General features: G+C 39.5%; 1 pseudogene; it reads left to right on the forward strand.

The window, feature by feature from the left end:
• The first annotated feature begins 10239 nt into the window (after positions 1-10239).
• Positions 10240-10335, forward strand: LOC121139033 (annotated as a pseudogene).
• Positions 10336-13153: the final 2818 nt, after the last annotated feature.

The following is a 13153-nucleotide window of genomic DNA, read 5'->3' on the forward strand; positions in this document are numbered from 1 at the left end:
GACATGGATACATACATGTATGTAAAAATACTCTCATTCTTAGGCACAATAGTTCAGTATTCATTCTTTCAGTATTTTCAAAGATATTATAGAAGACTATGAATAATAAATCTTGAGTTAGTGATTGTACTTGTGCATTTGTATTTTTATGTACGTGTTTTGTATACCGATTGGAAAAGTAGGCTGTGATGATAAATAGACCCTGGCATAAGTTCTAATTCTATCAAAGAAATACACTGAGGTGTGAACTTGGACAAGTTACTTTATTTCCTATGTTCCAAGGCTCTCTGATATTTAAATTCAAAGCCAAGGTGTCTACCTTCCACCATAACAACCTTCTTATGGGAGAAATAGGAGTTTCACATACCCAAACATGCCTGATAACTTCTAAAGTATTGTATTAATGGAAGACATTATTGTGTAGCTCCATGAAACTGAAACAATAGGAGTCTGAGATATTCATTCTCTGGGGGATCTAGTTTGCAGTTGAACTGTTTACATTTAGCATTCATTCAGTTATTCATCCACTAAATCAATTGTTCAATTTTCAATGAACTTCTATTAAAAATTATTGTATCTAACCCTATGCAAGATGCCTAGGCTCTACCAAGTCACCCAGGTCTGTCTCTCAAGAAGCACAAGAGAGGAGGAGACAAGCATGCTGTTCAGACTCTGGAGTTGGGGTACACCAGGCTTCCAGGCTTCTATCAGACTCAAATTCTTCACATGATGCCAGTCTCCTGAATTTCGAGCTCCTGTCTGCCGGTGCTGGTTGTGTATTTGTGTTTATTTGTGAATGTGTCAAAGAACACAAATGTGACAATGGAGAGATGTCTCAGCAGTTAAGAGTCCAAATTGCCCTCACAGAGGCACCCCCACTTCTGCTCTGAACACTTACACTGGGTGACTTAAGCCATCTTGTGTCTCCAGCTCCAAGTATCTGACCCTTCTGGCCTCTGTGGGCAACTGTCATGTGCACAGTCCCTAACACAGGTACATGCACACATACATAGTTTTTAAAGCACAGAATCAGAGTGTGAATAGCGACAGGGAAGGGACACATGTGCTTTTATTGCTTCTGTTTCCTCTATGTTCCTCTTTCAGTCATTGTCTTCTTAGAATCTCATGGATGTTGATGTTCTTTCTCTGAGGTCTCACTCATATTGCATCATACCTAGAATTAACTAATATAAAAGTCACATACATTCAAATAATTCTTGAGTGTTGAGCATAACGAACAAATATTTATGTGTTAGATGTGCTCTGCATTCCCATCAAAGATAAACACACTGAAATGATTTCTTCACATCAACATGTATATATGAGCCCCAAATACTGTTTTAGGTATTATAATGTAGGTAAATTTCAGATTACATATGTGGTTGAATATTACTTTAACCGGGAAAAGATGTGCTGTGGAATATTACTTTAACGGTGTGCAGGTGTGTTACTTTTGTTTATGCTGCATTGTGTTGCATTTGTTTCACCTTGTCTGCCTAAGGCACCTGATTGGTTAGTAAAGAGCTGAACAGCCAATAGCTAGGCAAAGAAAAGGGGCTAAAGGGCAGAGAGAATAAATAGGAGAAATCTAGACTCAAGAAGAGAAAAAGGAAGAACAAGAGGGAGAAGGAGGAGAGAAAAAGGGACACACACTTGGGATGAGAAGTCAGGGAGTCCAACTAGCCAGCCAAAGAGACGGCTAAAAAGTAAGTAAAGGTAAAAAGCTCTGAGGCAAAATGTAGACTAACAGGTTAATTTAAGTTAAATGAGGCAGAAATGTGCCAAGATAGCCCCAGCACTCAAAACTAATAAGAAGTCTCAGATCATGATTTGGGAGCAGGTTGGTACCCCCAAAAGAAAATGCCTGGTGTAAATGTATACTGCAGACTCTCTGGAAACTGCCTTGCTATAAGATGACAGTGACCATAGAATCTGGGTTAAAGAAACTGCAATAAAACTCTGTAACTGTGAAAGGTTTTTCCCTTAGGAGATAGGTTTTCTGCCTAGATGATGTGAAGTCCTAACTTTTGGATGATTTATGTAAACGTAGACTGAAATTTGGCAAAAATGCAATTTATTTTAGATTTTTCTCTCCCCGTCTTCTTTCTTCTCTTTGGTTTCCCCCTCATCTCTTTGAGGCCTCTTGTTCATCCATTCTTTCCTGAGTTTATTTATTGATGTGGACTAATCGGAAGGTGCTTTTATAAATAAAACATGATGCCCAATTGGAATCAATTAGGTGTGAATCTTATGCATAGCCTCTTTGACAGTTTTTAGTATTTTGTATGTGCCAACTTCTAGAACACTTGTTCATTCTTATTAAAGATATATTTTTTTTCTCGCAGTCTAAAAAAGGTAGAAACATCTGAACCAACATGGGTTGGGCTTTCTTTTCTACCACCTGTGAGGTTTCATATGCCACCTGGCCATGGCTTCTGGCAACACAGTGAGAAAGGTAAAAGCTGGAATTCTCAAGACAGGCTGCCTGAGCCCAGACTCTGCCTTTACCACTCTCTGTAACTTTGGGTAATTCACCTAGCTTCCTTCCGGCTCAGTTTCTCCGTGTGCAAAGTGTGACAGATGCCATCTACTTTACACAAATTTGCAGGATATTAAGTGTAAAGTCCCATAAAGCATGCAGGACTGCACTTCTATTAAACTCGGTGTTTTTAATGTTTAATTGATGACATCAGTTGTTATTGCTGATGTTGTCTAATGGAAGCAACATCTTTGGTTCCTGGATTGATTTGTTAGTGTGTTGACTATTGTCTGCCAGAAATTTTAAATTCCTATTAAGACATTTGTTCAGATAATATAGAACCCATGAATTAATTATTCCTCAAGCTTCAAGCACCAGGAAAGGACTGTAGAAACAGTGGGCTCTATCTTTTCTAGTGAGGGTTTGGAGAATTACCTCCTAAAGTTTTATCTCTAAGAAGACTGTCCTAAGCTCAAGAATCTGGGAATGATAAAATGGAAACAATGAACAAAACTGTGGAAATTTAATGTATATTCATGTTTTGACAAAATGCATTGATGGTTTTAAATGCAGAATTCCATCAGAATCACCTGTCAGACTTTTAATAATACAGGATTCTGCTTTTTAATCAGGGCCATATAAATTTGAATTCCCATTACTTTCACTTGCCCAGTAATTTGTATATAGCTAGCCTGACACCAGAATTTGAACATTCAGGTACACTGGAGATGGCGGTCTATATCCAAATGCTACCAAAAGGCAGACATTCTGGAGAAGATGGGAAAGATCACTTTCCACTTCACTTTGCGTCTGTAAAGGACTCAAATGCTTCACTTTTTCAGTGACATCCAAGAGCAGAGAGGAAGGAAAAATGGCCATCTGTGTGGCAATCCCTTGTTTTCTATGACTCTCAACACTGCACTTGAAACTCAGATTGTTCCTGGCTTTCTATATGAAAGATCCAGCAAATAGTCTATGGTTACAATACTCGTTTTGACACAAAACTACCAGCAAACTGAAAACCAAACAAACAGACAAAGAAATTGATACACGGAAATGAACTGCCATTGCTGTAAGGAAGTGGTTTGAATGGCTTGGATGTCTGTTGCATAACTGAGTACCCTTTCTGCCCTGTGTCAAGCCACATCCTGGTCTATAGAATCCTCTTCACTAGTGTAGTATAGGCTAGCATGCTGGACATTGTTTGCATTTGTCTTTCTCCTGGACACTGGGATCTTTTCTACCTAGATTTGCTCTTTACTATGGTGTGGTTCATTCAGTTATTTAGCTTGTATTCTAATCTACTATAAATATCATAAAGCAAATAAAAAAGCAAGCTGGACTTTTTGTGATTACAGAAATTATATTTTTGTAATTATACTTACTCATTATATTTTATAATTTAAAATACATTTTTATAATTATATTTCCTCATTCTATTTCCTTCCTCCAACCTCCCATATGACCCTCCTTATTGCATTCATATATATGTTATTGCATTCAATCATATGTGTACAATATATATACATTATATACACATATATATATCCCAAAATATAACCTGCTCAGACTGTACAATGTTACTTGTATGCACATTTCTAGGGCTGGTCATTGGTCACTGGATAACCAATTGTTTTGCTCTTCCCAGGAGAAGACCATCTCTTCCGCTCCCAGTTTTCCTTAGTTGCCTATAGTTTTTGTGTAGGGTTTAGGCATTATCAGCTTTTCCCTGTCCACTTGGGCATGACCACTGGTGCCATCCTTGTTCATCTTACATTTGGGCTGTTATGCTGGTGAGACTTTATGGGTCTTACCCAGCTATGATGCCCAAGAGCCACATCAATGACCAACATGGCATGCTATACATCATAGTTGGATAAAACTATTGGTTGCATGCCTCTTTTAGAAGCTTGCAGGGAATGTTTTAGAAGAAAGGCCAAAGAGTGTAAGTCAGAGGACCAGGGAGTTTGCTATGAGACCCTGTCTCCTTATAATATCAAAGCTATTTCCTTGGCCCAGAAGAACTCAAGACTACAAGAAGACAAATATGTAAGCAAATGACTACACTAAAATGTGATTTATTCTCAAATCGAGTGTGTATAAAATGCTGTGAAAACACAGATGAGAACCAATTAATTATATCTGGGATAGGAAGTCTCAAGGAGAGAAAGTTACAGAGGGGTGATGACATTTCAGCTTGATCTTGTGCATAACAAATGACTTCCTATAAGATACTTTCCACCTGTTTTGAATTAACTCAAATAATTAGGTCTTAAGTTTTTATAAAGGTCATCTCTACCAGAATGAAGAAAGTGGAAGGCTTTTGTGAAAATAACCATTTAAAATACATCAGCCTGATTTTGAATGACTACCAGAACAAATTAGTGCTGAAATTCATGAGAAAGTCTTAGACTGGGAGAAAATGTCCAGGGATTTGATAGAAAATAGCACACACACACACACACACACACACACACACACACACACACAAACACAAACACTACGTTTACCAGTATAATTAATATAAAGCAATGGTATTAGATTCCTCCTGTATTATATTGCCTCTTAGTCTGTGCTGTTTTAGACTTAAGAATAGAACGGAAGGAAAGACAGACTACTGAGATAAACAGAGACTTGGTCCACTTGGTGGAAGAAACAATGCTCTGTTTTCTAGATTTGGTTCATTTTCTTTCTGTTTCCTTCCTATTTCTTACTGCCCTTACTGGTGTCTGCTTTTGGCCCTTTAAGTCTCCTTTGCTTTATTGTTTATTCTTTTGTCTCCCTTCCAAGGGGATGTGTGTGAAGATGCCATGCTAAAATCTCACACGGGTGATGGAAGGAGCTTTAGTCACTGAGCCAGCATAGAGAAAAGTCCTTGGGAAAACTGTTCAGCCCAGGACACCTGGACTGGATTTCACGTGAGCAAGTGAGTGAGTGAGTGAGGAAGTGAGCGAGGCTTCAGATTGTGTCCTGCAAAGTCCCTGAAATGTGAGGCTGTTTATTGCAGCAGCTACTCCACACGAGTGTAGCTATTGTCTGTTAAATGATGGAAGTCCTTATCAGTCTATGTTCATCTCCTATCTACCCTCCGAATCATGTAACACCTACCTTTTGGGTCATTGAAGAACAATTTTCAGAATCCACAAGTTAGGACATTTTCTTCAGATTTAGAGAAAGGGTGTTGTACAATCTCAGTCTATTAAGTATGCAGGAAACAGACCATTCAGTTTTTAGAGTTGGATAGTCATGTAGTACCTGTTTAGAATAGCCAAGACTAGGCTGGGCTGACCAAGGGTACACATATGTAACAAGAGCGGATCATGTTATATGACTGTTTGACAGAGGGCTCCCAGAATGCAAGGAGTGAATCAGGGCATTAGCCTTGGCCTATATTTGTTTGACCAAAGGGTATGGTTTTTAAATAGCTAATCCCATTTATTGTGTTACAACTATGTATCTGTGACATTTTCATGGAACTAAACCATTTACTCACGAATATTCAGAAACTACCCTGGCATAGCAAGCAAAGCAGACCTAACTTTTGCCCACAAGAATCTTGCACTCTAATAGGAGAAAAGGAATTTATTATGCATCAATGGGTATAATCAAGAAGGTGGGACAGGATACATTACATTTATATTCAGCATTCTCTACTCTTTCTGGACAAAAGTAAATGGCTATAGTTCTGTGTTTTTTTAAACAAAAATAACATCAAAGAGAATTTTCTGTATGTGCAAAACTAAATTTTGTGGTTAAAACATGCCTGTGATTTATCTCTTTGACCATAATAGATGAGATGTAGAGAGGGAGTTGGGAATAAGCCTTGGGAGTGCAGGTCAAAATTTTGTCATGAATTTGATGATCTATAAAGGTTCTGGCGGGGCTGTTAAAATGCATTAATCTGTGACTAGGTAGCCATATATCTCTATGTGCACTATACCTGAGAATTTCTTTTTGAAACTTATCACTAGGTTTCTCACTGCCTGAGGCCTTTTAAATGCCTTAATAAGGTGTCAAAATTAGTAAATTATCGAGCCTATAATTATTGAACTGGTTTTCTTACATTTAAATCCCCATGCCTCCAATCTATTGCTCATTGCTATGAGATTAGTTTCCTTAAGCTCCGTCCATTGTACTTAGTTACTCTGTTTAAAATACTTCAAGTGGCTCCTGGGTTTAATGAATTGTATGTACTCATAAGAGTATTACAACATCCTTTGTCTGGTCCCATGTGTACTTTTAATTGCACCAATAAGCATCCTTGCTCCATCATCCCCCAAATCATGACTCCTCCCCAATACCTACAGGGCACTCCATGCCCTGCCCTAGCTTTACTTCTTCCTACTCTCTCAAAGCTGGTGTGCTTCCTGAACACTAGTTGGTTCTGTCAAGTGTGATATAATAGGGGTTGGAGCTGGGCATAGTGTCATTAATGCTTAGCATCATATTGGCTGCTAAAGATTACCCTAGCTGGTGCTTCTGGGGGTGTCTGCCAATCTTGATGTGGCAGCAGGATAACCCACTCAACTTCTTCTCTTTCCTTTCTACCCAGACTGGTCTGGGGACGCATGCTTCCCAAAGAGCTTTCTCCAATGTGCATTCTTCAGAAGAACCAGGGACAGAGACCAACTTGTCCATGGATTCCCTAAGCTTCTGGAACTGAGGATCTTTGGCTCTTGGTTTGGTAGCTGTCAATCATACATCATCCTACCACTTACAAGATGCAGAATTCCAAACAGGCAGCCAACTACAGCAGAAACCCTATGGGTGAGGTTATTTGTACTTTTAATTTTATAACATTTTGTTATTAAAAACATTGTAAAAATAAAAAAAATCACATACCCCAAATTAACTGGAGTTTTAAGTAATCATCATTTCTAGGCTATTCCACTCCACCCATGGAGGAACAGACTGTGAGACAGTGTTGGTGTCCCCACTGAATCCAAAGATCAGTGAGGGAGAATGTTGGTCCTTTGTGGGTACAGTGCATTCTTTGACAATTGCAAGAACAGTTAGCTAATTTTTGGGAGTCTGGAGACAATTACATGAACACCTTTAATATCCGTTCACTGTTTTCTTGGGCATCAGGTACTGGGCAGATAATGATAAAATGTCTAGTTTCCAGTGCTCCAAACCCCCTTCTCTCTATCCTATTACTCCTACTGTCACCCCTCTCTCATTTCCTTCTGCTCCCTTCTTTTTCCTCCCTTCTTTCTGTCTTCTGAGGCACTGTCTTACACTGTCCAGGCTGGTCTCAGACTCTTGATCCTCCTTCCACATCCTCCAGAATTCTGGCATTACCAGGTTCTACTTTTAACTCTATAAACTTTATCCTTATCTGTAAATCCTAATAATGTTGCTGTCACTGGTGGTAACATATGGGGAGAGTTATTAAAGAATATCTAACTGTACTTTCTCAATGTTGCTTTCTAAAATTGGACTTTGAATTGTGTTTTATAATGTGCATGATAGGGAGTACAGTCTATATATGTATAAATAGCAATATGGATAAACTCATTCTGAACATTAACTTTCATTTAACTGTTCTGATACAACTTTTAAAAAGCTTACTTTCATTTTGTTATTGTTGTTTTGTTTTTACCATGCAGAAACCAACCTGATTTTCAAGACTTTATTTACTAACTAGCTTGTCTTTCCTTACAGCTCAAGCTTGTGAATCTCTTTTGTGGACTTTCTTGGGGTTTAATGAGTTTCCATTTGACATGTATTTGTGGAGCCAGCAGCATCAATCCACATTTTAAATATTGCACTTTGATCATTTATTTCTAATTTTATTCATCCAATGGAACCAACCAACACTGCCCTTTGATCTTTAACATTTTCATTTCTGTAGGTGACCTTGTAAGGTCTTGTTTTGAGTTAACCAAATCTTGATCCCAATCTCATGAGCTTAGCTTTGCAGGCTTCTTTGCCATAGTCATAACCAATTATTACATCAATTATTTGTATATTGCACCAGATCTGAAAGCTAGCCTTTAAAATTTGGGTTTGTACCTGTGTTTTCACTAAAGTACTTAGTATGTCATTATGAAGCTGAAATCAAAAATTATCATTTAAATAGTTCAGAAAATGTAGTAACTACTGAATATTGAATCCCTTTTTCTATGGTAAAATTGTACCGTGAAAGGAAGCAACTCAGAGTTATTTAATTTCTTTTCAAGATTTTTTCTTGTAACAGATCTAAATTTATATCAGTTGGCTACTATTTCCAGGATAGCCTTGTCACAGCCATATATCATCTCATCTCGGCAGCTACAGTAAATAATTGGGCCCATGAGACATAGTTTTCTGTCTTCTCTGCAGTGATGCCCCACAACCTCTGGCTTCTCCCCTGGGCCTGCAGGGTGATGGTACTGTTGCCTCTGGCCTTTTCATTTATTATTTATTTCATTTATTGCAGGGCTCAGAACAAATTGGAATTGGCAAAAATGGAGAGTGACACTGTGGAATGATAATAGCCAAAGTCCACATGATTACTCAGAACTGTAGGAGCACAGAGAGGCAAGAAAGGATATATCAGTACAGTGAAAAGGTTCAAATCAGCAGACGTCTGATGCCTTTAGAAAATACTTGTGCCTCTGTGAAGTTTTCAGGTCTTTGTAACAGTCAGCTAGCTGAATAAAGTTTTCTTTTCTTAGTTTCTTTTTTTATTTCTGTCCTTGTCACTCAAAATACAGCCTTCCTTACAGAAAACCAGGGTAGGAACTGGCCAGAAAATAGACAAATCTCTGCAGTCTGCTTCCCACAGGCAACAGCATTCTTCAAGTCTCAGTTTATCTACTTTTTCCTGTCCCTGAAATACAAAAGGGTCATCTCACTGCTTAGTTATAATATCCAGTTTCCAATGGCTTACAAATAATTACATAATTGTCAACTTTTGTACAAGGAACAATTTTCTACAATAGAATTAAATATAGTTCAGTAGATTTTATCATACAATACTCATCTTGGGTCAATTCTTCTGAAAACAGGTAGATTCTACTCTTTTTTAAATTTTAGTTTTGCAATTCTGGGGATGGAACCCAGGTCCTCACATAGCATATGCTAAATGAGTATGCTACTACTGAACCACTTCCACAGTCTCAGGCAAGGAGCTTTTGAACGGATATCAAGGAAGACATTTCATTCGTGGATGAGAACATGTAAAGTAAACATGTAAATTAACTGTCACACCTAGTAGTCAATTTGGTCAGTGATTAATACAAGTGGATTTTTTTGATCTTCTGATGTAGATTAAATAACATTTGATTACATATATACACCTCCATACTCACAAGTAGGTGCACATATATTACATGTCTGATGATTTTAGGGTTTGCATGGCTCCCATATTTGTATTCCCATGATGGGTGTCCCTGGGAAAAGTAACAGACAAGCACGTTTATCACTGGTCTTCAGAGGAAGAGGAAACAGATTTAGAAAGGAAACATAACTGGGGAAATAACTTACATAGGATTCAAACTCAGATCTGCCTCATAGGCCATGCATATAACTCATTGCAAGCACTTGAATATATAGTTATATGGTGCCGTGTAACACAGCTCTACTAAACATGGCTAAATACGTAAAGAACTACAATGGCTTATTCTCTTGCCCGATTTCTATAGGCAAGAGAATTAGTACAGTCCATTTAAAGATTGTATGTGTGTGTGTGTGTGTATGTATGTATGTATGTATGTATGTATGTGTAGATACCTGAAGAGGCCAGGAATGAGCATCAAATTTCCTGGAGCTCGTGCTTGTTTTGGCAGTAAATATAATAAAACTGGAACAATTCAGAGAAGGTGCCCCTGCACAAGGATGACACTCAAGTTTGTAAAGTGTTCCATATTGAAAAAGAAAGAAAGAAAACCCCTGGAGCTGGCATTATGGGCCTACATGAAGACTGGAAACTAAATCTGAGTCTTTTGAAAGAGCAGCAAGTATTTAACTTCTGAGCTATCTCTCCAGTTCCCAATTCTGAAATGTCCTAACTAGGCAGTTCTGACTGAGGGTCTCCTTCAGTTGCTGTAAGGTGCTGTCTGAGACTCAAAGGCACAGTTCATGCAGGGAGATTAACTTAGAAGGTGGATCATTTACATGGTTAGCAACTTGGTGCAAGTCCTCAGCTAAGCTCTGATGACTCATTCCAGAGGACTATTGAGTGTCCTTTATCACATTGGCTGGTTTCCTCCATAATGAGTGACACAAGGATCTACCCAGCTCACCTCACTGTATTTAAACTTTCAACTTTGATTTGGTGGGTATAGATCTATGTATGTGTAATAATACCAGGAGACACAATCATTAGGGAACATTTGTAGCTTGGTAATTCTCCTAACCTGTCCTTATTCTCTTCCCACATATACTAGTAGCTGAATTTTCTATTCTTATTCCATTTTTCCATTTATCTTTCCACCGCAGAAACTATTGTCTGCCTCCCCCCAAGCCTAGAGTACAGTGACTGTGTATGCAATTTTATTGGTAATGTTGATTTCCAATGTGACAAGATCTAGAATTGTATAGCCAAACTGCTGGGCATGTCTGTGGAGGCGTTTATAGGCTATGTTTATTGTGGTGAAATAGCAATGTGCATGACACCAGTCTATGGGCCGGATTTCATGACTGAATAAGAAGGAGAAGGTAAGAGTACCACCCAGCATGTGTCTGTTGGGTTCTGGACTATAGATGAATGTGACCAGCTGCCTCACACACTGCTGCCATACCTTCTCTACCATCTTGAACTGGACCCTCAAACTGTGAGACAAACAAAACTGTCCTTTAAGCTGCTTTTCATTTTTTAATCTCAGCAACAAGAAGAGTAAGCAGTATAAGAATGTAGGAATCAAGGCTGTCTTGTCTACTCCGTGGCCATAAGGAGAATTGGTCTGACAAAGTGGTCTTTTGCGTGAACAAGAATCAACTCCCAGTGATGTGCTTGGGAGAACTTCCACAGTAATATCTAATGCCCTAGGTAGCCATAGAACATATTTCTTTGATAGTCCTCTCTAGGGTCAGCTACAAGTCAGTTCTGCAGTGGCTACTGAGCTGTAAATATGCATTAATAGAACTGATGGGTGGGCATAAAAAACAAAGCATAATGGTACGTGTCTTTGGGATAAGAGTATTTTGTTTTTTTCATTTTGCTAATATTCTACATCTATATATCATTTCTTCTTAAGTATAACTTAATGAAGATGAGCAACTAAAACATTGCTTAAGACAGGAACAGTGAGATTCAGATTCTAATGTCTGGTGTGAGGTTTTTTTTTAATGCAATGCACTTTCAGTCTCCATGTCTTTCTTGTTCCAAGGATGTCATTATCAATACTAATATAAAATTTTCATTGCTTGAACCATTACAATATACAGGGAATGGATTTTCAATTTGTCAAGTTCCAGTGAGTATATTAGCAGAATTATTTGTCTGTCAGCAGGCACGTGGTGACGCCAGTAGCATCTCTAATTTTGATTGTTCTGAATCTTTATGTTTATACAGGTCTCCAGTGGCAGAAGGCTTCTCTCCTCTTTCCCTCTGACTGATTTCCCTTACATCTCTTTTCATCTTATCTTAGTCTTTAGAATGATAAATACTAAAAGCAACCTGCCTGTGAGAGAGGAAATATATGGATAAAATACAGCTTTAAGCTCTGGGAGTCTTGTTGAAGAGAGGGAGGAGGGATTGGATGAGCCAGGGAGTTCAAGGCCATGATGGGGACAGAGACAGCTGACCTAAGCTCATGGAAGCTCACAGACTCTGGACCAAAAGCTAGGGAGCCTGCATGGAACTGACCTAGACCCTCTGCATGTGGATGACAGCTGTGTTGTTTGGTCTGTTTGTGAGGTTCCTGGCAGTAGAGTCAGGACCTATCCCTGGCACTTGAGCTGGCTTTTGGGAAGCTATTTCCTATGGTGGGATGCACTGCCCAATCTTGTTGCAGGTGGAGGAACATGGTCCTGCCTCAACTTGTTATGTCATGCTTAGGTGACTCCCATGGGAGGCTTGCCTCTTTCTGAACTCAGAAGGGGGAGTGGATGGAGGAGGGGAGGGTGGGAGAGGGGTAGACGGGAGATGGGAGGAGGGAACAGGAGGAGATGAGGGAGGGAAACCTGTGGTCATAGGCAAAATAAGTGAGAAAAATACAAAAAAGAACCATGCTCTAGTGTTGCTGTCTCAGGGTCATGCTGCTGCCAGGACCACACAGATCTGAGTGGCCGGCAGTGCTACCAGGGTCACAGTGATTTTGTGGCTCCAGCTGTAGCCGAGGGCCATGTCTGGATCCGTGGCTCTACCAGCAGCATGGTCTGTGTTGATGTCCTAGGCTCCTTTTACCATCAAATGCCATGCAGATTATCGGGCTCTGGGTCACCACCTGGGTCCATGTGGGTATCCAAGGGTCATGATGCCACTGGGGTCATGCCCACCAATGATGACATCCAGGCCCACGCTGCTGCTGAGGAACATGTCTTGGTCCATCGCCTTACTGTAGCTGGGTTCTGTGTTGCTGTCCATGGCTCCTGTTGTCACCAAAGGCCACATTGATGTCAGAAGTCTGGGTACATATTGGTGTCCACAGGCTGTGCTGCTGCTGGAGCCATGCCAATCTGGGTGGGCTGAGCTGCCGTGTCTGGCCCATGGTCTGTTGCAGTGAGGATCTGTGTTGATGTCTGTTG

The sequence above is a fragment of the Mesocricetus auratus genome, unplaced genomic scaffold (assembly GCF_017639785.1).
Source record: "Mesocricetus auratus isolate SY011 unplaced genomic scaffold, BCM_Maur_2.0 Super-Scaffold_6730, whole genome shotgun sequence".
Taxonomy (NCBI): Eukaryota; Metazoa; Chordata; class Mammalia; order Rodentia; family Cricetidae; genus Mesocricetus; species Mesocricetus auratus.